Source organism: Sciurus vulgaris (assembly GCF_902686455.1).
Source record: "Sciurus vulgaris genome assembly, chromosome: 2".
NCBI lineage: Eukaryota > Metazoa > Chordata > Mammalia > Rodentia > Sciuridae > Sciurus > Sciurus vulgaris.
The window spans coordinates 16,211,325-16,235,184 of NC_136462.1; the positions used below are offsets into that span (position 1 = coordinate 16,211,325).

General features: G+C 46.1%; 1 protein-coding gene and 1 long non-coding RNA gene across 9 annotated transcripts in view; one reads left to right on the plus strand and one right to left on the minus strand.

The window, feature by feature from the left end:
- FOXN3 (forkhead box N3) overlaps positions 1-23,860 on the plus strand; it is a 403,349-nt gene that overhangs the window by 331,161 nt on the left and 48,328 nt on the right. The gene's annotated exons all lie outside the window — the stretch shown is intronic.
- LOC306655069 lies at positions 12,591-18,673 on the minus strand. The gene is made up of 2 exons (XR_013762184.1): positions 15,221-18,673; positions 12,591-15,184 (listed from the first exon to the last, which is right to left on the minus strand). It is a non-coding gene; the product is annotated as an uncharacterized lncRNA (long non-coding RNA).

Here is a 23,860-nt window from a genome sequence, read left to right on the forward strand (position 1 = left end):
AATCAGTTGGGCATATTTGTGTGGGTCAGGTTCTGGGTTCTCTGAACCCTTCCCACTTGCAAAATGATACAACCTTGATTACTGTAGCTATATTAAATCTTGAAATTGGACAGACTAAGCCCTCTCACTGTATTATTTTCAAAATTAATGTAGCTATTCTAGTTTTTTGCCTTACATTTTAGGGTGATCTCAGCTTGCTTGGGTTCTGGTAGGAATTACAGTAAACTTATGTGTCAGTTCAGGGTATAAATGATATCTTTACTCTATTGAGTCTTTGAATCCAAGAATATGGTACAGCTGTTCACTTATTTAACTCTTATTTAGTTCTTTCATTAGCATTTCATAGTTTCCAGCTTATAAGCCCTGTACAATCTTTATTAGACTTGCACTAAGTGTTTTGTTTTTCTTGAGCAATTGTAAATGGATATTTAATTTTTTTCTGTTTGTCTGTTGCTATATAGGAATACAGTTGATTTTTGTATGCTTGTTTTGTGCCCTGAGACCTTTCTAAATGCACTTATTTTTTTAAGTCTTTTTTTTTTTTTCCTTTTTTTGCAGCTTCCTTGGGATTTTCTCCAACTGGGGACAGTTTTATTTCTTCCTTTTGATCTGTATGCCTTTTATTTCATTTTATTGCCTTATTACACTGCCTAGAACTTCACTATCATGTTGAATAACATTGGTAAGAGCAGATTGGGAGATCATTGGGAGAAAGCATTCACTCTTTCCCTGCTACTCATATTAGCTAATGATTTTTTGCTGAAGTCTTTTATAGATGGTTAAGTTTCTTTCTATTCCTAGTTTGCTGGGCATTTTTATCATGATTAGGTGTTAGATTTTTGTCAAATGCTTTTTCTGTATCAGTTGATATAGTGATCATGATTTTTCCTCTGTAACTTGTTGGTTTAGTGAATTGATTACATTGATTGTTTATTGAACATTTAACTGTTCAATGGAATAAACCTGGAATAACCTCACTTGCTTGTGATATATAATTCTGTTTATATATTTCTGCATTATGTTTGCCAGTACCTTCTTAAGGAATTTTAAGTCTGTACTCATGAGGGATAATGATGTGCCTGTGCCTTTCCTTCCTTGTACTGCCCTTCCCATATCTGCCTTCTGCTGTCCACCTTTCAGAGTCTTCTTGTGTTTATTTTATATGTAATGTCCAGGGTTCTGTTTCTGCTTAGTGGGAAGAATAGGGAAAAGTACATGTACTCCATATTCTCAGAGACAGAAATCCCTCTGGAGGTCAGCTTTAGGTGTATTTTTAAGGAGCTGTAGAATTTGAGAAAGACAGACAGACCACAGTTTGACTCACTTGATTTTGAAAGAGGCAAAGAGATTGTGACCAAAGAGATGTAACCATATCAGCTGTTTGGCACTACTTCCTGAACTTCCTAGTAGAAGAAAAAACCTGTTAGGGTCACCAGAGTGTCAGGGACGCTAGACAGGTTCTTGTCCCAGCCCATCAGCACACACCAGTAAAGATCTTTTGATCAATTCATCTCCTGCTGAGCCAGTAACATTCAGTGAAATCATGTTGCCTGCAAACTGTCAGCAATGCCAGCTATTCACAGATTGGTGCTGCAGATACTGCAGCACACCATCCGTTGCCTGGCATATTACTTGCCAACAGGTTGTGTGTTAGACTGGGGCCAGAAGTTAGGCCAAGGGCAATTCTTCTTCTGTTTTATGTGGACGAGAGAGTGTTAGCAGATGGGTTCTCAGAAGACCACGGAAATCTCTTGGCTGGAAAAGCTGATCGTCAGGAGAGGGCATGTGGTTGCAGTTGCCCTGGGTCGGTTCTGGGATATAGTGCCTGGTGGTCAGCAGATAGAATTCACCAGAAAGTAGACTTTTTAAAGGTCTGGAACTCAGGCCTGTCCACCGAACCCTGGGGAGGGATGAACAGAAACCTTACCATGGCCCCTCGGGTAAGGGAGGTGCTGGCCACCACTCTCCAAGGCTCCTTCCGTCTCCCATATCCAGTCTCTCTTGGGATCCTAACCAGACCGTTGGATCGGAACAGTTTCTAGGATGGGCACTAAGGATCTGGGGTCTTCCAGATGCAGGTTAGTGACTGCATCCAAGAAAGGAACATGCCGTAGAACCCAGCTTAGACAGCTTGGCGCCGCCAACCCAGCTGTGAGCACCAGCTCTGCCACTTCGTAGCTGTGTGGCCTCATGGATTACTGTTTCGTCCTCAGAAAGAGGAGTGGATAGCCTGTGTATCTGTTTTCTGTTGCTGCTATAACATACCATCCTAAACTGACGCCAACACAGATTTATTCTCTTTTGTTCTGGGGTCTAAAATCAAAGGGTTGGCAAGCCTGCATCCTTTCTGGGGGCTCCTGGAGAGCATCTGCTGTCTTGCCTCCTGCAGAGGCAGCCAGCATTCTGTGGCTCATGGCCCCTTCCTCCATGTTTAAAGCCACAGTGGCAGATTGGGCTCTTGTGTGAAATCACTCTAATCTCCCTGTTTGATTTATAAGGACTTTTGTGATCCCATCGAGCCCACAGATAATTCATGATAATGTCTCCCTCTCGGTCCCATCAACACATGTAATCCCCCATGCTGTGTAGTCCAGCATGTCACAGGTTTTAGAGATGAGGATGTGGCTATTCCAACTTCCAGGATTTCTAAAACCACCTCCAGCTGAAACATTTGCAGTTCCAAGCACCTGCCAGGCACCAGGTGTCATCCTCTGTTGGAAACTTTCAGGGTCACAGTAGCTGATGTCTTCCAAGATCTGTGGTGCCCCTTCGTATGGGTGTTAGCCCCTTACACGGGCACCCCCCTCTTTTCTTCTTTAAATGGTAATTTTATCTTCTGGACCTATGATTTAAAAAAAAAAAAAAAAATAGGGCACAATGAAAGAGATCACAGGGATTCACTGAGAGGATCGATAGGCCACAAGGTTTAACAGCCCTTGGTTTCAAAGGTTCCTCTCCATGGTGAAGCTGTCAACACTAGAGATACTTCTTTCTACTCTTATCTTCCTGCCAGTTTACTTTAGCAAATACAAACGCCTACTGGGGGCCCAGGGGGTTGAGTGAGAAATAACCATTCTCTCAGGGAGTGGCTGCAAGAAAAGGCCACAGTTCAAGGCATAAAGTAGATAAAAACCATCAAAGATCAAGAGTAGATGACGTCTTCTGGTTGGGAAATGGGGAGGCTGGAGAAGGGGGTGAAAGCTGAGCTTCAGCTCATAGAGTGAGTAGCTTCTCAACAGCTAGGGCAGGGGGTGTCACTCCCAGCAACAGGGATGGAGAACTGGACGGGTCACCACAGGAAAAGAGGTGTTTAGGGGGAGCACAGAGCAGGGGCATATGGGGCTTAGCTAGCGGAGAAGTGGGGTGGCTCACGCCTGCCCCACCCTGGGAAGGTGAGCGCCTTCTCCCTCAAAATACAGTGCCTTCCTCTTAAGGATTTTCTCTGCTAAACTAAAGTGGGCTCTGGTCTTTTCCCTGTGTGTCTGTGCACTTGAGTTTAGTCTTCATGATGTGATTGCCCATGTGATGGGTTGAGTTTGTCCACCCCCGGGACCTGCAAAGGTGACCTTATTTAGAAGTAGGATCTTTGCAGATGTAATGAAGTTAAGGTGAGGTCGTTCGGGTGGACCCTAATCTAATGTGACTGATGTTCGTTCTACTAAGGATAGGGGACACACAGGGAAGAGGGCAGGCCGTGGTAGAGGCAGAGATTGGGGTAACATGGGTACAAGCCAAGGAGTATAGCTCAAGATTGACGACCCCCACAGAGGAGGCCAAGAAGGATTCTCCCAGGCCCTGCTTTGGACTTGGCTTTGGACTTTTAGCTTCCAGAACTGTGAGACAGTAAGTTTCATCGTCTTAAGCCACCCAATTTGTGGTCCTTAGTTATGGCAGCACTGGGAACTAATAGCTAGCATGCACCAGGCCCCATACTGGAGGAATTTGGCCTGGATTCTGCCCACATGGCCTCAGTCCTCAGGCAGTCCAGTGTGTCTGTTGAAGTCACATCTGTGGATGTTAGATTGTCTTTGTGGGGGTAGATCTGATCATCAGGGGACACTTTGGGTTTCTGACCCGTGGGCTGAGGACAGAGTGCCCTGACGGGGGGTGGCAATGAACAGTCTCCTCCTGCTCCCTGCAGGGACTCACTGGCACAACCGACTGTGACATGTTCCCACTACAAAATGGAACCCCGGAATTTCAAGTGAAGGGACTTGACTTGATGAGTTAGGCTTCTTGGCAGTTGGGCAGTGCCCTGTTCAGCACCATGTGACTGGTCCAAGATTGCTCTGGCAGGAGCACCAGAACTTGAACTCAGACCATGAATCTCACATCCAGAGGTTTCCTGGGAGTTCAAATTCTGCATTTCTGACTTCTGAAAGTTTTCTCCAGGGCACAGAATTTGAACTTAAGCCATTAGAATTATTCTTTGTTTACTGAAGGCAGTGGGTGGAGAGGGAAAGAGATGATTGAAGAAGCAAAAAGGCAAACCTGGAGACCCTCAGGAAAAGAATCTGAAAGAATGATTATGTTCACACAACTTAAAAAAATCCTACGGATGTTTCGTTTTGCTATATGTGTCATTGAAAAATAAAAACGTTGTTTTCCTTAGTAGATGGGTAATTCCAGCTTCATTGACTCTAAACACCCAGGTGTTAGAGAGAGTGGAGTTTGTGACATTGGCAGCTATCGTGTGACTCATAGACCACCAACTCATTGCTTTACCCCGGTTCTCGCTTTTCCTGCTCGTGTGCTGGGTGAAGTAGAGCAGCTAATGTCATTTGCATTCAATTTCAGCTTTCTGGATGCATGAAGTCAGGGTTGGAGAGTGCTGGGTAGGTTCATTGTGGCGGCGGCAAGGCATACGTGGCATCTTGGCAGCTCCAAATCAATATCTCTCCTTCAGGTCCCAAAGAATGTCATCTGTGAGGCACATAGCTTGCACGAGCATCCTTTGTGTCCAGTCCCCTTGCATGTAATTTCTGTTGGTAAGACATAAAGGAAACGTGAGGAAGGATCATCTTGCTTGGAAGCACACTCTGAAAGGAAGAAGGAGGAGGGTTTTTTTTGTTGTTGTTGTTACTATTATTGTTTTTTGAGTTCCTCCAACAAAGAAGTGCTGTGTAGTTTTCAAATGGTTCTTGGTGCAGACGCTTCCTGTTGTTAGTGATCAGTGTCCTGCCATTTTGAAATGGCAAAGATGTCTTTAGCAGCTCTATGATCATGGCCACGCTGGGCCCTGGAGACCACCTTCTCAGAGCAGTGGACACTCTCCTTTTCCTTCTTGCGTTATATCTTGTCATTGCAAGTGCACTGTCACTTTAACGGACCGTTGCCCTGGAATGGGGCTGCTTCGCCAGTGCTGTGGAAAAATAGGGCTAGAAGAGCAGAAGGCTTTGGTGGATGGTGAGTAAGTGGGATTAGCTAAACCAATGTTGAAAGATGGTTTGCACAGCTCTTGGCGGCTCGTGTTACTTCTGCAAAGCTGTGTTCTTTCGGCCTCTTTGGCACAGAGACAGGTAGAATTGCATCAGGACTTTTGTTATATAATCCTTCCTGGTTATATAATTAAGGATCCTGGTTTTTGTTGCCCTGGTTTACATCCATTGTAATGGGGATAGAAGATAGCAACAGTTCATAGTTCTTGTAATAGCCGAGGCAGTGATTTTATTGATTAAATAAGGCAGGTGGGGTCTTGGTTATCAGTAATACTATATGTAGGATGAACTGTATATACGTGAACAGTTGGCATTTGAGGACTTTGAGTTTCAGACACATATGTCATCCTACAGAAGAGCAGTCTGAAAGAACTGACCTTCAGATTCTGACTTGCAGGAACCTTCTGGTTTCTGCCCATACTGCTGGCTGGTCAGAAACCTGGAGTCACAGATACAGAAAGCTGCAATAATGTAGTGAATGTTATGGCTGCCACAAGGTCACTCCTTTGACTTTTTCCAGGCTTGGTCCGGACACCCTTGGGGCAGGTGGCATTCATTCTTGGTACTCCGGTTTCTGCTTTGCTGCAAGACTGAGCTTACCTGACTCTACAGTGGTGGCTGCTCGCACTTGATCCCATTTTGGGCTCATCCCAGCTCTTGCAAATGTCAGCTCAGTAGCCACAGTTTGCTGCCCTGCCCAGATCCCCAGCCCATCAATATGAGCCAACCTACAGTTCATTTGCCCCTGTTCCTTCCCATCTGCCCTGTGTGGAGATGGAGGAATGGATCATAGGCATATCTGCCCTGTGCCCCAGCTCAGAGTCACCTCTCAGGAGGTGGGTCTGAAGCAGAGTCCTGGATGGCTTAGGGCAGCCTTGCATGTGAAGGCTCAGTGTCTGGCTCTTACAGACATCCAGAGTCCCTGGCTGGGATCTTCTCAATAGCCACTGTTGTCCATGTCCTGCTCCAAAAAAACTGAATCAATGGAACTGAGAGGTGATCCCTTTCACTCTGAACCCCCTCACCAGTCAGATCAGATCAGATCTCTACTCTGCCCTGTCCCAGCATCTTGGCTTCTTAGCTCCTGTTAGCTCCCTAGCTCCTCAGGCCTGGGCTGCTCTTGACTGCCAGAATTCCATGTGGCCAGTGCACCCAATAAACCAACCAGCTAAGTTCCCTTTTGATAGAACCATAATGGTTGCTACAAATACATCGGGTTGCATCCTGATAAATTCATCAAAAATTGAAAATACCATAGGTCAAAAGTGCAGTTGATCCACCCCACACACTGACCACCCTAGCTTTGCAACACCGCACACCATACAGGGTCAGTGGTATTCTTTTGTGATCACAGGGCTGGTTGGGAGCTACAGCTTATGGCCTCTGCACAGCATTATGAAAGATCAGAGTCCCGATCACTAGCCTGGGAAGAGACCCAGATTCAAAATTTGAAACAGTTTCCACTGAATGCACGTCACCTTCATCTCCTCCTAAAGTTGAGACATCTCAAGTCGAACCATCATGACTGGGATCTGTGCTTCCTATAATCATGCAAGATCTAGCACCAAATAAGTTTGTGGGAAATTCTGATTTTTAACACTCTTCTTAAGTTTTTCTTCAGATTTTCTACCAGGAAATAGACTACTTTAATTGAAAAGAAAAAAAAAAAAAAAAGCTATTTTAAAGTAGCATTTGGGGACGAAGAAGAAAAGAAAACTCATTTTGTTCAGTAGAACAAAATCAATGCAAAAAAAAAAAAAAAAATTTAGGCAGACTTGCTCCTGCTCATCAGGTAACAAATGGCCTTTCACAGGTGAGGCAGCGTGGGTCATCTCATCATTATCAGCCACCGGCCCTGATGGTTTTGCTGAGCTGCTGGGCATGTGCTCCTCCAGTGGACGCCAGGGGGATTTATTACAGGGTTGTCGTGAGTCCCAAATGAGAAAATAGATGTGGAAGTACTTTACAAATGGAGGCTATTATTTTCAGCAGAAAGCAGAGAACTTCCATCTACATTGAGAGACAAGGCAGAACATTGTAAGCGAACGTAGAGAATGACAAGTGTCCTGCTACATATTGATTAGGGCCTGGCACAGTTCTGGGTGCTTGGCATCATCAGTGACAGACAGACCCAAGTCTCTGTCCTTATGGGAACTTGTCAGGGAGACAGATGAGAAACGATAACTGTAATAAATAAAACAAACAAGTAGTTGTGAAAATAACAGTACCAGCAGCGAGCTCTGGAATACTTAGTGCCCAGAGTGGGCCGAGGTCCTTCACATAGATACACAGGCAGCCCCAACCCTGTACGTAGACATGTCAGTAACCACATGGGGGAAAGTGGTCCTTAGAGGGGCAGTGACTTGCCCCAGGCAGCACAGCTGATGTGTGTGGGATGGGGTTGGAATTCAGTGGCAGAGAGCCTGGCCCTCCCCTTAGGGGTTGGTAGGTAGGGGATCAGGGAGGTGAAGGGACTAGGAAAGGAAGCGGAGCGGAGACAAGGGCCATCCATTCTGCAGACGTTCTCAGCGCTTGCATCTCGTTTAGACACCTGGCACACAGAATGAAGGGGGCATCGTCCCCCCGTGGAAGGGTTTGCAGACTCCTGGACACAGAGCTACGTAGACATTAGCCAACCACAGGGTATTGTGGCAGGAGACGCCCTGCTCCTGGTTTCCCAGGAGAGCAGAGATACCAGATCAGGAAAGCGCTGGTGTGCTTTCGTTTTGAACTAGAGAATTCATGACGCTGAGTGCCCTCCCTTTTCTGAAGGCCATTGGTCAGCCGTGGTGTACCGTGTCTCACACCAGAGCACCCAGGGACAAGACCCTGATCTAACTTCAAGGCTTTTGCTACTTGTGTTAGACTGGGGGCCATGTGGCCAGGGCTTCTGCAGTCCAGAGCTGACTGGCTGGCTGGTTAGTTCCAGGTGACATCCCCCTGTTCCCTCTGTGTCTAGACTGTAACTCTTCTTCACTCCTCTGAATGTCACCCCTCCCTCCTTTCCTCTCTCAGTGGTCTGGTAGGTGTCCCGCAGAGGGACAGCCCTTTGCCCTGTTGTCCATACCCAGCCCTGCATCTCAAGCACAGCAGAAGATGGGCCAGGGAGAACACTTGCTTATGAATGAAAAGCCTCTGACTGGTGAGGGGTCACTGGCATTTGGTTCCTGGCCAAACAGCAGCCCCTGTGTCCCCACACCCATCTGACTTCTGTACCAAGCACATCGCTACAGTGTGGTCTGAGCCAGGATGGATCCCGACTGTTTTTTGGCAAACTATGTGTTCTCCCATGTCTGCGATCCCACAGCCACCAAGGTAGAAGGGTGCTGTATCCACAGAGCGACTGTAACCCTACGGTCAGAATCGCACGTGTTAGTAAGTACTCCTGCACGCCAGGGTCGGTCTGTATGTTTTGAGGTTATGTTTGTCTCTCTACTTCCTTGACCAGCAGAATCCTTGTCTCACCCTAAGTTGTCTTGGACGTTGCTTGGCATGCGGGTGGTGAGGGTAGTTGTGGTGGACGTTCACCCTTCCCTGTTGCAGCCTGGGGGCCACCACTCTGCCTTCTACCCTGGCACTCCAGGGCCCGGGGATGACTGTGCTCCTTGCTCTTCCTTCTGCCCTTCCAGGCAATGCTGTGCTGCTGGTTACAAGGCCAGGCACTGGGTGAGGCTCTTTCATGACTTATTTCCTCTAATCCTCAGAACATCTCATTTTGTGATAGAGAAAACCCAGACCCAGAAAAATGAGTATCTTCTCCCACGTAGACAACTACGAAATAAGAAAACCAGATTGAATCCCAGAACTTTTTTTTTCTTTCTAATACATCACCCCAAAGGACATTTGGATTATGAAGTAAATTCCTTCCAGGTGTTACATGAATTCTGAATAAGTTCTTTTTCTATCTTCTAAATACAACTTCCCAGATTCCTACAGACCCCTACTTTTTTGGTTCCCATAATTAAGGTACGGGAGACAGGATTGAAGATATCCCTCTAATGAAATAAGAAATCGCCTTGTCTTAAAATCTGTTTTTGTTTGAATCATTCTAAGCAAGTCAAAGGAGATGCAACATTACAGTGGATATTTTATAGATTTAGAATGAAGTAGAAATTACTTAAATTCACATTTCAAACTGCTGAAAGGGCCAAGAAGGCCATCCTTATAAAGAAAGGTGTATAGCCAGGTGTCCTGGAACTTGCATGAGTTCTAGAGAGTCTGAAATATCCCTGAAATCATATTCTAATTGTGTGTCTTGGTGACTGAGCTGTGCCAATGAGAGTCCAGTTCTTCATCAGCTCACCAAAGGACATCATCCGTGTGTTGGTTTTCTGTGTTGCGTGACAAATTACTTCAAACAGCAGCTTCAGACGACGTGCTTGTATTAAGTCAACTTCTGTGGGTCAGGAGTCCAGGAGGGATTCTCTGCCCAGGGTCTCCCCGGGCTGCCCCAGACTGGTCTGTGTGCTTTTTTCTGGAAACCGGGTCCTCTTTCAAGGCCACATGGAGCCTCTTTCGCTCACAGTCCAGGAATTCAGATCTCTGCAGCTATTAGAGTGGAGGTCCCTCTTTTCTTGGTGGCTGTAGCCGGGGTCCATTCTCAGCGACTCCAGGTTCCCAGTGATCACCAGCCTGCTGGTCACTTCAAGCCATACGAGCATCTCTGGTTTCATTGTGCTAAGACACAGCCTCAGGTGCACATCTAGAAGTGATCATCCGTCACCTGCCTGTACTGCCTCATTACGAGAATCCAGGCACACCTGCACTTAGGCAGGGACATGATACAGGCTCACAGGGGTCACCGTAGAATTTGTCTGTCACGGAGTCCCTAAAGGTTCAGAGGAACTGCTGTTCTGGAAGCTTTGAAAATCCCACGATGTTTTCCTACACACGGTTCCTCATGTACCGACTAGTCGCATTCCTGACGTGATTGGATGGGAAAACTTGATCGGTCTGATTTTATCCAGGTGGGGTAGGAGCCTTGGAAGAGGTCCAGGTGATGAAGTACTGAATGAGGGAGGAGAGCTCATTCTCGGATGCTGGGGAGAAGACCACAGCGGATACGCTCTGGTTTATGTCCTTTGCATTTTGGGGGGCATAGAAAGTCGTGATTTGGGCAGATGATCAGCCAGACCCCCGAACAACTCAGAACTCCTTGTTCTTGGGTGCTGAGGAGTGCCTGTGTGTTCACGAGGCTCACTCATGCTTTCGTTGGAGTCTAGTTCAGGGTTTATAAAAAGAAGTTTGAAATCAAACGTGAATTGGCCTGTGGTACAGTCTCACGGGCTGTTCCCGAAGCTGCCTTTTCTCCCAGCTCCCTGTACTTGGTGGGTTAGTTTGATGGGACGGCCTTAACAAAGTCCCACAAATGGAGTAGCTTAAACAGCAGATACTGTGTCACCGTTGTGGGGATCAGAGTGTGAAATGTGAGTGTGGGCAGGGCTGGCTGCACTCCCTCCGAAGACGCAGGAGATCTAGGCCCTGGTTGCTCCTGGGCTTCAGCTCCAGTCCCCCCTGGTGTTCTCCTCAAGCTTCTGTCTGTGCTCAGATTTCCCTTTTTAATAAGCACTTAGGGCCACCGGGCTCCAGCGTGGCCATCTTGATTGGTTACACCTGCAATGACCTTTGCAGAACAAGGTCAGGTTCTGCGGTTCTGCTTCAGCATACAAGTGGGGCACGCAACCCTAACCCTTAATGAAGAGTGATTTAAGATTTCCCTATAGTCATACTCTTAAAGCAAATAAATAAAAAGTCTCCCTGGTAGATTGATGATCCAATAGTTAGGCTTGCTTTCTCCTCTATCACTTGGGAATTTATTATTTTCTCACTAGAGGCACTCTTGCCTTCTGGACTTAATTTTAGAAAGAAAGTTGCTCTTGTTTTATATCTAAAATTGGTCAGTCATAAGCCTATTTCTGGTGCAGAATATTTGTCCAGAGGCCAATTACCTGACAGCTGCACCTATAAAGCAGGTGAGGAATGGAACATGAAGGTCAGAAAGGAAGCATAAAGAATTCTGAGAACAAACTCTCCAGTCGTATTCACCTTTACTTTACACATAACTCTAGCAGACCAAAAACCTGAGCTTCCAGTTAGCAGGCAGCAGAGGCAAGGAAATGCACTGAGGACAGCAGGTAATGACTGGGGGGACACTCATGAACTTTAAGAAGTAAATTTGAAACCGATCCGAGTCAGTATTATTCCATTATGTTGCCTGCACTGATGTCCTTCCTCTCAATTTTGTAGTAGTTTCTGCCTTCCATAGTTGACACCTGGTTTCTAGGTAGTTACTCACACACAGTTTAAAGCTGGGACACACTCTGTGGTGTCTAGCACAACACCTGCCACCTCGGTGCATCAGTAAGTTACGAGTGAACACTGAGTAACTAAAACGGTGCTCTAGACAGGCAGGTGGGGTGTCAAAGCATTTTGAGCAGAGGAAAAAAACAATCTGATATTTATTCTTTAAGATGAACTCCTATTGGAGTTAAAATTTTAAAACCTCACCTTTCCTTGAGCTGTTCCCAAATGTCATTATTTTATTTATAAGCCTAGCAGTTTTTAACAATCACTTTTAAAGGGCCCCTTTATTAATGTTTGGTTAGATTTGCAAACTTAGTTAATTAAACTCCTTTAAACATTTTAAACTGCATTTGTAAAGGAAATCGAACTTATTAAATTTATAAGTACTCAATTGCCTGACTCAACAAACAAACCTCTCAGAGCACTTAAGCAAGTCTCACAAATCTAATTAAGCTTATAAGTATGCTACACCTTATGGCCTTTTAAATGTTCTTATAGTGTATATGACCTTGGTGAGATTTCAACTTCAACTCAAAGTCTAAGTCCATTATTTAATCCACATATTAAGATTAATATTTCAAGATAGGTCTGTTATTCTAATAGGCCAATTCTCATAATCGCAACTAAAATGTAAAATACTGAATCTGCATCGATTTCTTATTTTGAAAACTCACCTTACAGATTTGATTTTTCTTTTCTATGCTTTATTCTAAGTTTTCCTGAGTTTAAAAGATGCTTGCCTGAGTTGTCCAAGAAGGAAAGACCTCCCTTTTATGAGGACCCCCTCCCTTCTGTCTTGCATTAGGGGTCCTTAGAAACTTTTCTCCAGCACCAAACACTGCCGCACCCTTGACTTCCCAGTAGTATCGCCCTAAGTCCCTATCAGGATGGAAGCGACCTGCAGGGTTCTTCTAACAGCTTCCGGGGGAAAGTCTGAGCAATTTGAGCATCCGGAAGCTCCCTGGGAGCAGAGTTCAATCCTCAGGATTTCTAAACTTCTTATCCCAAGGGAATTCACAAAAATGAACAAACAAATCCCCCCAAACTGCCAGGCGGCCATCAACAACCCATGCCCCCGCCTGTCACCTTCCCTGCTGCCTTCCCAAGGCAAGGGCTGCAGAAAGCAGTGGCAGTCTGACCCTGGATCCAAGGTCCCTTGCTCCCCCACTGGAGCCCCGACAGGCCCCTGCACAGCCTCACCGTGCTCCTCTGACCCCATCTTCATTCTCTCCTCACAGAGAAGTCCTGGGCAGAGTGGCTCAGACGTGAATTAATTCAGAGGGTGGCCCTCAATTAGAACATGATCATTCGAATGACTGCAAATATCAGCCCAGTAAGCAAATCTGGTTCGCATATTTTAAAATTTTAAGTCCTGTTTTGTTGTTGTTGTTTGTTTTACAGTAACCCTAAGGCTTTCCATCATTCAGATACTGTCTGCAGAACTTTTGTCCCAAGTTACAAAAACATACAATTGCTTACTTACGTTTTCTGTTTTAAACAAAGGGAAAGGAGGGAAGGATAAAAGAAAGAAAGTGATACTGCACTAAATGGACAGTTAATTGTATCACCACCCGTCCTTGGGGGCATCGCCTTTCCTTGGGAAATTTTCTGGGCAGGCAGAGCTGCCTTCTCTGCCAGCTGAGATGTCTTGGTGACCAGTGGGTGTCGACCTGAACTCAGCCGGTACCAGCACCCCTAATTGCTTAGATGAACCCCTTTTTATAGTCATTGTCTAAATGAAGCCACAACTTAAAGGTTTCACATGACCCACATTCCCCAGATTGAGGGTAAACCTACTGGATCCCTCGGTCCCCTCACAGAGGTCTGCACCCCTGCGCAGCCACTAGACTGGATTCTACGTTGTTTATATCTCAGTATATCAGATGCCTTCCACTGGAGCCCAGAGACCTTGAAACTGCTTAGGGGCCATGCCCAGTTTCCATACGGTTCCCTTCTTATGGAAATAAGCAGTGCTGATGGGTGTGAAAATGTCCATTGTCAGCTGACCCTCTGGCCGCAGCTCCTAAGCACCTCAGCTGGTGGGGCAACTCCCAGGTGACATCAGCAATGGAGAGCACTGAGCGCCCCTGCAGTGCCCAGTGATGGGTTTCCATGGTGACGACAAAGTCCTCCAGAAAAGATTATGTAGACAGGGAAGTGAGTGTTTGATACAATTTTTTAATTTTCTTAAAATATTTAAGAATGAAGAAAAAGAAAAGAGGCAACAGCCAGTTATTTCAAGAGGCATTGCTTCACGTGTCAGAAAAAATCTTCCAAAGGGGAACACTTCATTCCCCCACAGTGTCACCGAGAGTTTCTACCGCAAGAGGCAGACGTTTCAGAAGTCTTGACAAAGGCCTTTGATCCAGTGAGGAAGTTGGTAAAAGCAAGTTCTTTGTAACAGTGTCGAAGAAAAGCCAGAATAATGCAGTTTGGTTATCTTTTATTTGTTATAAAATGTTAAGGGATTTGCAAGGCTTTTTGGCTTTTGCTGCATATATCACAAATCTGACTGTAACCAAAGGTTATATATAATATGGTGTGGGGAATAATGCATGTGGGGTGATAACAGACTTTAAAAGCGAGAGAGAGGAGAAGGTGGCTTTTAAGTACAGTATGGCATTTCCTTTTCTGTCATGGTGATACATGATATAGTGCTCTGTGGTGTGCAAAATGTTATGGTTGTCATAGCAATAGAACACCATCCCGGAGAAAGGAAGAAACGCCAGCATAGGACGGCAGGAATAGAAGTCTAGTTATAACAAAATAATCATTGTTACCACCATATTTACTGTCAAATAATAAAATCCATGCTACATTTTTTTTCTTAGTAGTAATTCTGAGCGGCCCTGAAACTGTGCTAGGGCTTGCTGTACACACCCCAGCTTCTGCCTTAGCGACAAATTCTGTGCCTCTTGGTCCTGCTGCTTGCCGGTGGAAACAGAGGTTATGTTTTTAATGCATCCCTGAGCTCACTTGGCAGCCACTGGCTGGACTCCCTGAGCTTCAGGGCTCAAATATGTTTTTCCGTAGAGCCCTGTAATTAATTTCCATGGTCCTCCTTGCTGTCAAGGGTGCCTCCCCTCAGTTATTTTTCTGTCCTTGTTCTATTGAGTTAGACCTCAGGTGAACAACCCTTCTCGTAGAACTGCCTAACCTGAAGCTCATCTTTGTTTAGCTGGTCTTGGGTGGTTCTCAGGTCAGTCGTTGTTCAGCTGAGTCTCCAACGTGTCTGTCCTGCCTTTCAAAGTAGGCACTTGGATACTGTTGATGGAAACTCACCTAATGTGACTGTTGGTGTCGAGTTGCCTGGCCAGGTCAGCTGCAGAGGCTTTCCCACCGGCCAAGGCCAGGAGTACCATTTGGGTCCATCTCCATTGTCCTGCCAGTCATGGCTGCATCCCTCCTTCTGATCTTCTAGCCATGATTCTATCATGATTCTTCTATCTTCTATCATGATTCTTCATGATCTTCTTGACCCAGCAAGGTGTGGGGCAGGCAGTGTAGAAAGATCATGTGCGTGCACAGCCCAGAAACATCCATTGCATTACCTGAAAATTCAACTCACGTTGCAGGTCCTTAAAATGTCAGGACTTCAGTTTTGTCATTTGATCTGACAGTGATAATATTGCCTGCAGAGTGCACAAGTGCCCAACACCGTCCCTGAGTGTGTGGTATCAGCCCATTGGCAGATAAAGAAACTGGAGCACAGAGAGGTTAAGTATCTTAACTAGGGTCACACTGCTGGTAAGTGCTTAAGCTAGTTTGAACCCATGCCACCTTGCTCTAAATCCTGAATTCTCAACTGCTCTGCCACTTTCCATGATCTGAAATGGAACCCAGGGAGGCCAGAGTACTTGGCCCCTCCTGGGAGAACTGGAGTTGAAGGTGCAAAGGAAGAAGAAAATGTAATGAGAAGAAGGGAGGATGGGACTTTGAAACGCAGTGAGAAAGCAACTGAAAACAACGTCAGCTTGTCAATTGATACAGATGTGAAATTAGATTCTTTTATAATAAAAGTAGAACAAACTGCAAACCAATTATTAATGCTGTGTGTAGCGAGGACCCTGCCTCATATTCTGTCTTTCAGCTTCTGGCACATGTAGCCCAGCAATAGCTCAGTACTGCACCCCAGCAGTCCCAGTTCTCAGAGCTTCGTGTGTGTTAATTTGCACATGACGACCCTACAGAGGAGGGAGATGCCTTTAGCACATTCTCTAGATGAGGAAACTGAGACACAGAGTGGTTAAGCCAAGTTGACTTAGTACATGGCAAGAGTAGCCGTATCTGATGAGAGCCCACCACATGTGGGGTCCCCACCCCACCTGTGGGGCATGGCGATGAGCAAGACAGGCCCTTCCCTCCTGTGGATGACATTCATGTGAACGTGGGCATAGGGCCCGTCAGTCGTGAGCTCTGGGCATCTGCATTGGTGCTTGTCAATTATTAAAGAGCCAGAATTTCACGAAGATAGGAGATTGGGAGTCACTGGATGTGGGAGATAAAAGCAGAAGACAACAAACGAGCTCAGTGCAGGGTGGGGGTGGGAGTGGTCTGGGAAACTGAGGAAGGTCTTACCAGGTGCTGAACTGAGCACAGTTGTGGGTCAAAACAAAGATTTTTAATGTTGACCCCTAATGACACAAAGCATAGAGTGGAAATAGAGTCACCGATGAGGAAAGCAAGGCCCAGAAGTCTTTGAGCCAGACATGTGCGAGAACGCTTGCCCACAACCTTCTTGGTAAACACCCAGAATTGGAAACAACCTCGGCCATTTCCAGGAAAATGTTGAAATAAACTGATGATTCCATCCTGTGCAGCAATGAAAAGGCGTGAGCTCCATCCCTCTGTTTCCAGATGAATGGAGGCCAAGACTTACTGTTGAGTGTGGGCGCAGGGCTGGGGTTGGGGGTGGATTGCAAATTAATGCGTGTCTCTGTAGGTAAAACACACAGGAACTCAACTGCTCTTAGATGGTTTTGAAAGGTACAGATGCCTGTCTGTATATAAGAAGAGAACCTACCAAGCTCATGGGTATGAATACCTTCAGGGAGGGGGCAAAGGATAGGACTGGGTGACCTTTTTGTAATGGTCTAATTTTTTAAATAAGCAACCGTATTCTTTTATTAACCTTGTAATTAAAAATTAAATTTGCGAGGAAAAAAAAAAAAAAAAAAAAGAGGTCCATTGACTTGTCCACTTGGATCCTTCAAGTTAGCTACAGAGGCAAGCTTAGGACCCGGCGTGTCTCCTGGCTCCCAGTCCCCAGCCAGACATCCAGTTACTGCAAGCACGGAGCGGTGCAGGAGGGATTGAGGGCTTAGGAACTAGCCATGTATTGTCCAGGAATCCCAGCAACCGTAACAATGTCAATGAGTTAAACAGGGTTTGCTAAATGAGTGTGTTTTTGCAAAAAAGACTCCAGTTTCTAATGGCATTAGTATTCCAAGCAGCTGAATCCCAGGCTGGAGGAAAGGTACAAATGATGATTGCTCATTAGCAAATAGAATACAGATGTTAGGTCATTTTGCCTGAGTGCATCGGCACCTTGGGGAGCCACCAGCATGGTGAGCAGGGCCGGCAGCGATGCTGCAGGCTCAGCACAGAGGAGGGTTCCCCCAGAGGAGGGGAGCTGGCCACTTCCAAGCTTTGAGGAGCTACATTTTTTTCCCCTTTGGTAGTTTACTGGGTCTGACTGGTGGGCCTGGGAAGCTCACATTTCTAAAGGGACTACCAAATTTATTGTAAATATTTTTTACACGTAACCTTCTTGCCATTTTTTTTTTTTTTAAACCTCCATTCTGTGACCTATAGTGCATGGTCTTCTTTAGAGAGGAAACTGAAGATGAGAGAGGTGAAGTGGCTTTCCCAAAGTCACACAGCTACTGAATGATGGAGGTTAGGACCCAGAGGAGCCTGGCCCCAGCCTTTGGTGCTCTTCTCTCTGAGCGGGGCAGAGAGAACATCTAGAGATCGCACTCCTGTCCTTTTCCCAACCCAGCTACTCCTTTTTTGAGCAGCATGCAGGGTTTACACGTCCCATGTGCTCAAGATGCTCACAGAAGATAAATTAAGGAGTATTTGTCAACAAAATCAGCACGGCATGTGCTGGGGGAAGGGAAGATACATAGACTATGTACTAAGAGGCTCATTCCACAGTCCTTGACCCCACACAGCCTCTGGCTTGGTTGAGGGGCCATACAGATTGAATCAGATGGTCATGGAAGGTTCTGAAGATGATCCCTTGAATTGTAGAAGCTGGAATTTCCATTAAGGGGCACATACGGTTTTCTTTGCAAAGAATGAGGGCGCGGGTCCAAAGTGATGGGGACGTGAACCGGAACGTGTGCGGAGAGCCAGGGCTGGCAGGGTGAGTGGGAAGCTGGTGGGGCAGCACTGCTCCAGTGTGGGCGTGGGCCACTTGGCTTCTGATGCCAGTGGAGACTGAGAAGGAAAAGTTGTTTGAGTCTGAGGGGCAGCAGGTGGGCAGGGAGACCTGTTGGAAGGTGGTTCCAGATAGATGATGAGCACCTAGGTTAGGGCCATGCGTGGCCTGAGTGCATTCTAATGCATTTGTAATATGGTTGTGTAAATGTGCTCACCCTTTGACCTCTCCCTTGTCGATTTTTTTTTTTTTTTTTTTTTTGGTCTTGGGTGAAGTTTGGGTTTTCGTGTTTATTTGTTTTGGGATTTTATCCAGCAGGGGTGTTGCGAAGTTTAGACCCAATCAGGGCAGTAATGCTTTGATGACTCAGATGCCATTCTTCCATGCGCTCTCCCTGCCACCCGCTCCTATTTTCAAGTGCTACCTGTGTGCCCGTTCACAGTTAAGTCCTCGGCAAGCACCTATTAACCACCTTTCGGGCTGGAGAGATAGCTCAGTTAGTAGAGTTTTCCTTGCAAGCACAAGGCCTTGGGTTCAATCCCCAGCACCACCCAAAAAAACCATAACAGATATCAAAGGGGTGTGTCAGCACAGGTGCCAAACTTGATGCTGGTGGCCCAGTTAGGGCATTAGCCTGCTTACCTGACCTCTAACCTCCAGAACAAAAATATCCTGCTTGTGTCTTTTGCCTCTGAGCAACTCATGGCAAGTTAGGAAACTTTATCAAGGGAGGACTAGTTATTTTTCTTTTCAAGAAGTTTCTGGGCTGTCTTCAAGGTGAGATGGAGAGAGTGCTAGGTACATTCTTCACCAGCACCAGCCCAGTGGTTAAAACATTCAGACAGCGAGGCTTCTGATTTTTCAGCTGTCTGCCTGCCAGCACCAGACACACGTATTGAATGTCACTCATGGTAGGTCTCTTGGGCCAGCAAATTCTTGGGACCATCACACGAGAAAGACTGCACAGAGCAGCTACTTCCTTCTGCTTTGGGGCGGCCGGGGACCTGAGGCAGGGGTGGCAGGGCTTGTGAAAGGGGGAAGTAGGCTTCCAGAAACAACTGAGTCTTAACTTCTTGTTCTAAAAACTGCAAGTTTTTCTGCCACTACGTCCTCCCTCCAAGAACCTTATCCACCTTATTTAAATGGATAGCATTCAGTCGTGGTCAGATGTGTTCTGCCTCAGGGGCATAAAATTAATTTAGAAATGACATTTTAAATAGTGGAAGCCTTTTATACAGTGATGTGAAAATTGTTCTGCTTTTGAAAATCAAAATCAAACATGAAACAGTATGTGTCTCTGTAAAGAAGTCAGATAGCTTGCTGGGATATTACTTTGGCTTTTTGCCCAAAAAGAAAAAAAGAAAAAAAAAAATCTAACTCTGAAGAAATGAAGCAAAAAGGTATTTGGGGAGGGAGGAGGGTGGTGATTGTTTTATGGAGACTGGCAGCCAGATTTGCAAAGCAGCACTTTAAAAAAAAAACCCTAACCCAGACAAGAAAAATCGGGCGGCTTCCCTAAATAGAATCTCTAAACTGCACCTAATGAAAGCTTGAATAACCAGTTCAGATTTTGATAGATAGAAGACCCTACCCATTGCTGACTGCAGTTTAATTACATAATGAACCAACCAGACCTGTTTTTATCAGGTTTAGACACTTTGCAAAATAATTTTCCGTAGAATACACTACCCTCTCGTCACCTACCCCTCTCTTTTGTTATGGTTGTTGTTAATCCTCTGCAGAAAATTCTACTAATTCTGCCTTTTTAAAAAGACAGCTTGCCTTCCCTTTGCTGGTGACAGTGTTAAGCCATCGGCAGCAATGCCAGCCCTGTGATACAGATCAGAAAATGGAATTGTTTGACTCTCAAGGAGCCGGTTTATAGACTGTGATATTTTTTTTCTTTGAAGAAAATACTCTGCTTACATAGGAGGTGTTCACTCATCTTCATCCTCACTGGACTGAGGAAAAGACACAGGCCAGCAACGCAGAAAATGTGGTTAGTTTCCATCCAAGATGAAGCGAGGCAAATCCATGGAAAGGAAGCTTGGTGGGGTGGGTCAGTAGGGGGTCCCAGCCCCAGAAAGGGCCCTCCTTCCCCTGCTTCCATCTTTTCACAGCTGTAATTGAGTGAGGACTATTATGGACTTGACTTACAAAAGCTGCTGTTGGCTCCCTCCTTGTGCCCAAAGCAAACAAAACAGGCAGGTTCCCAATTTGGAGCCCCGGGGGGGGGGGGGGGCACGTTTGCTGTGGGGCTGTTGGGGCAGCAGAGCAAACAGACATGAAGAGATTAATCAAACAAGAGGCCCCGAGGGGTAGCCCTTCTGTCCAGCCAGGAAAGTGGGTCCCTTCATACAGAAGGTCGGGCCGGGTCTCCAAAAGGGACTTCCACACGTGCGCCTTGTCCACTCTACACCCAGTGGAGCTGAGTGGGATGGGTGGTGGAATCACGTGATACAATCGGTTGTAGAGACTGAATCGACTCCCTTACTTTACAGAAAAGCAAACTGCCTTATTAATAGATAAGGAAACAGAGGCCATTTGTGCTAGGCAACCTGCCGAGACTGGTTGGTAGACAGTCATCAAAGTTCAGAGAGGGTGTACGCAGATGGGTTTGTTGATCTTCGGGAATTTTCTGACTTCTTCAGGAATGTTTCACTACTTTTTAATTTGCATGTTGCCCCAAGAGACTTGGCTTTTTTAAATCTTCAAGGGTCCTTGAGAAAGCTCATTGTTAAAGACCCAGGTGGCAACTTGTGGCAGCGATGTGCATGATAGTATCACCTTTGTTAAGGCACATGGAAAATTTAGAAGCAGCAGTAGCCTCATAAATTGTTAGGTGCACAACTTGAGCAACTGTGCCACAATTTTTGGAGTTACATGCTTTTGTCTAGAAACTTGGACTGGCAGTCTTCTTGTCTCCCCAAGGTACAGGGAGAGGGGACTGACATTATTTCTCTTGATTGTTTTCTATAGTGGTGAACTGAGAGTGTCACATCTTCAGACCAATTGTGAATGCTATTTATCCACGTATTTCACCTATCTCAAAAAAAAGTGACTTGCAATGATAAAAGTATAAGAAATAATATCAGTAGTCCTGGGTGTAGAATTAGACGATGTATGGTCTAAGAAATAGATGGTGATTGGTTCAGAACCCAGCCCTGAGTTTCCTGGCAGCCAAGGCAAAGAGAGAAATGGAGTCATGCAGCAAAGTCTCATTTTCCAGTATGAGCACACACCAGTGAGATGTCTGTTTCTTAAACAAAATTTAGTGACTGTTGCCAAGATTTGCTCTCCTTTCAAGGCCCTTGGTGAAAGCCAGGATTTGGTGTTGACCTGAGGTTGTCTCAAGGCCATGCCGTGTGGAAGGAGGGAAAGATGGGCAGCAGGTATGTAGTCACATCCCGCTGATCTGCCCTGACACTGTCCTGTGCCCCAGAACACATGCCCATGCAGCCTCCAGAGGAGAAAAACAAAAGAACACTGAACTTCGTAATTTATCTGTTTCAAAAACAGAGAAGTTATAGAAAGTAACTGCTCCTCGCCTGTGTCAAACCTGGCCTGATTTCACTGGGCCAACTCCCCAACCACAGCCTTTCTGCAGTAAACAGCCCTCTGGGTTCCTCTTGTTAATGATGTCCCTAACTCTGTGGCCCTCGATCCAGAGCAGGAAAGGCAAAACAGAAAGGGGGAGGCCGGTACAGGGAATTAAGTGCTTCCGAAATCACTGGGAGGGGCCCCCGGGGGGGGGGAACCCAGGCTCCTCCAGGGAATGGCTTTAGAGGTCTATAGAAGCCAGCCAGGGGGAGGCCACCATTGCCGGAATCTGCAAGGTCGGGAAACATACTTGCTGGCAGCAACCCAGAGACCATCGCCACCCAGAGGCTGCCTCTCAGCACCTGGAGCACTGGAGATATGACCCTGCCTGCCCCAGGGAGCCCCGGCCTGTCCACAGCACTATGTGCCACCAAAAGAGCCACAGGGGACTTCACCCCGCCACAGCCTGGCAATATCATTGACAGAACCAAATGCATACCCAGCTGCAAGGGAATCTGAAGATAAGGCTTTAGTTTCCTGCCTTCTCCAGCTAGGAAGAGAACGGAAGAGAGGTCGAGCGAGCCACACGTCCACCAGGCACAGTCCTTTGGGTGGTTGAGTTCTGATAGGACAGCGCCGGCCGAAGCACGCATCTTAGTCAGCTCCACTCCCCATAGCAAAGTACCACCGGCCAGTGGCTGAAAGAACAGAAACGGCCCTTCTCACAGTTCCAGAGGCTGAAAGTCCAGAGCCAAGGTCCAGCAGGGTTCCGTTGCTGGAGAAGACTCCTTTCCTGGCATGAAGATGGCTCCCTCTGGCCCTTTTTCCAGTGTGCCCTTTCCTCTGTGCTGCCAGAGAGAGACAAGGAGATCTCTCATGAGGCCACTGGTCCCACCATGAGAACCTCACCCTCAAGACTTCATAGAATGTAATCACTTCCCAAAGGGCCTGTCCCCAGATGCCTTTGTGTTGGGGTTAGAGCTCCAGCACATCAACGCTCACATTCAGCCTGTAACACAACACATCTTTCTAGCACTGCAGATATTTCAGGATCACCCCAACCAAAGAATCATAAACTCCCTCTCTCCAAGGGGAAAGCATGTAGTCCTTGGATACGCTCAGGAGTGAGACACAGCCTCAGATGCAAGAGTGTAAAGCCAGGGACGCCCTTTCCTGTATACTCTGCCCCTAAGAGCTGGTTAAATAAGAGCACATTCCAGAAACATGCATGAGATCCCAGCATTTGCCCTGCAGGTTCCATTTGAATCTTCCTACGGACTGACCACCAACCAGCCTCCCTCCTCCTGGACCATCTCCTGCTCCATCTTTGGTGTGAGGGAGTGTGGATCTCCTTCCTCCTTGAAGGCTTTTGTTTGGGGGGGGTCATCATGAAGCCGAGGTACTGCTGATCAGGGCCCAGGGCACTAATGAGATTCGGTGTTTGGAGTTGAGAACTGCCCACATTCACGGGGTGAGAAATGGTTTCTACAGTGCATACACTGAAGCTCTGATTAAGATCTTTCCTATTACCTCTAGTTAATAAACATGACCAAGATGACTTGCCCACTTAAGAACATGAAGATTGTGATAAAGAAGAATTTACTTGGGAAGCTTAATCTCCCAAATTGCTTCAGGTTTCATCCCTCCAGAAGTGAAAACTGCAGAAAGCAGAACATGTACAGTGACCTCAGCTGGCTTGGATGGGGCACAGACAAAAAGTGATGAAATGAAAAGAAAAGAAAAAAAGAGTTGGATGAATTAACATTTTTATGTGAAATTGATAAAATCAAATCCACTTTGGGATTCATTAGCTATTCTGTTTTGCTTTATTTATTTATTTTTTTATATTTTGCAAAGTGCTTAGATGGAGAAAATAGACAGCTAGACTGTGGGGAGAGATGTGAAAATTAATGGTATTCTGGAATCCAAACTGTAGTTTCTTCTGAGAATAGAATGAAGCAACACAGAGTGAGCTGAACTTGGTACTCAGCAGATGCTGGGCTTTATGATGTGGTTGGAATGTGGTACTTCTTCAAACTGGCTCTGGTCTATTGAACTGCCAGAGGAAGGGGATGACCCAGCAGAGCTCCTGATTTTAACCCTTTCTATCACCAGGTGCGGAGGTTGCCCAGATGCCAACAGATAACTAAATGAACTGCGCGGTTCAGAACCAAAATTTAATTGAAATAGGAAG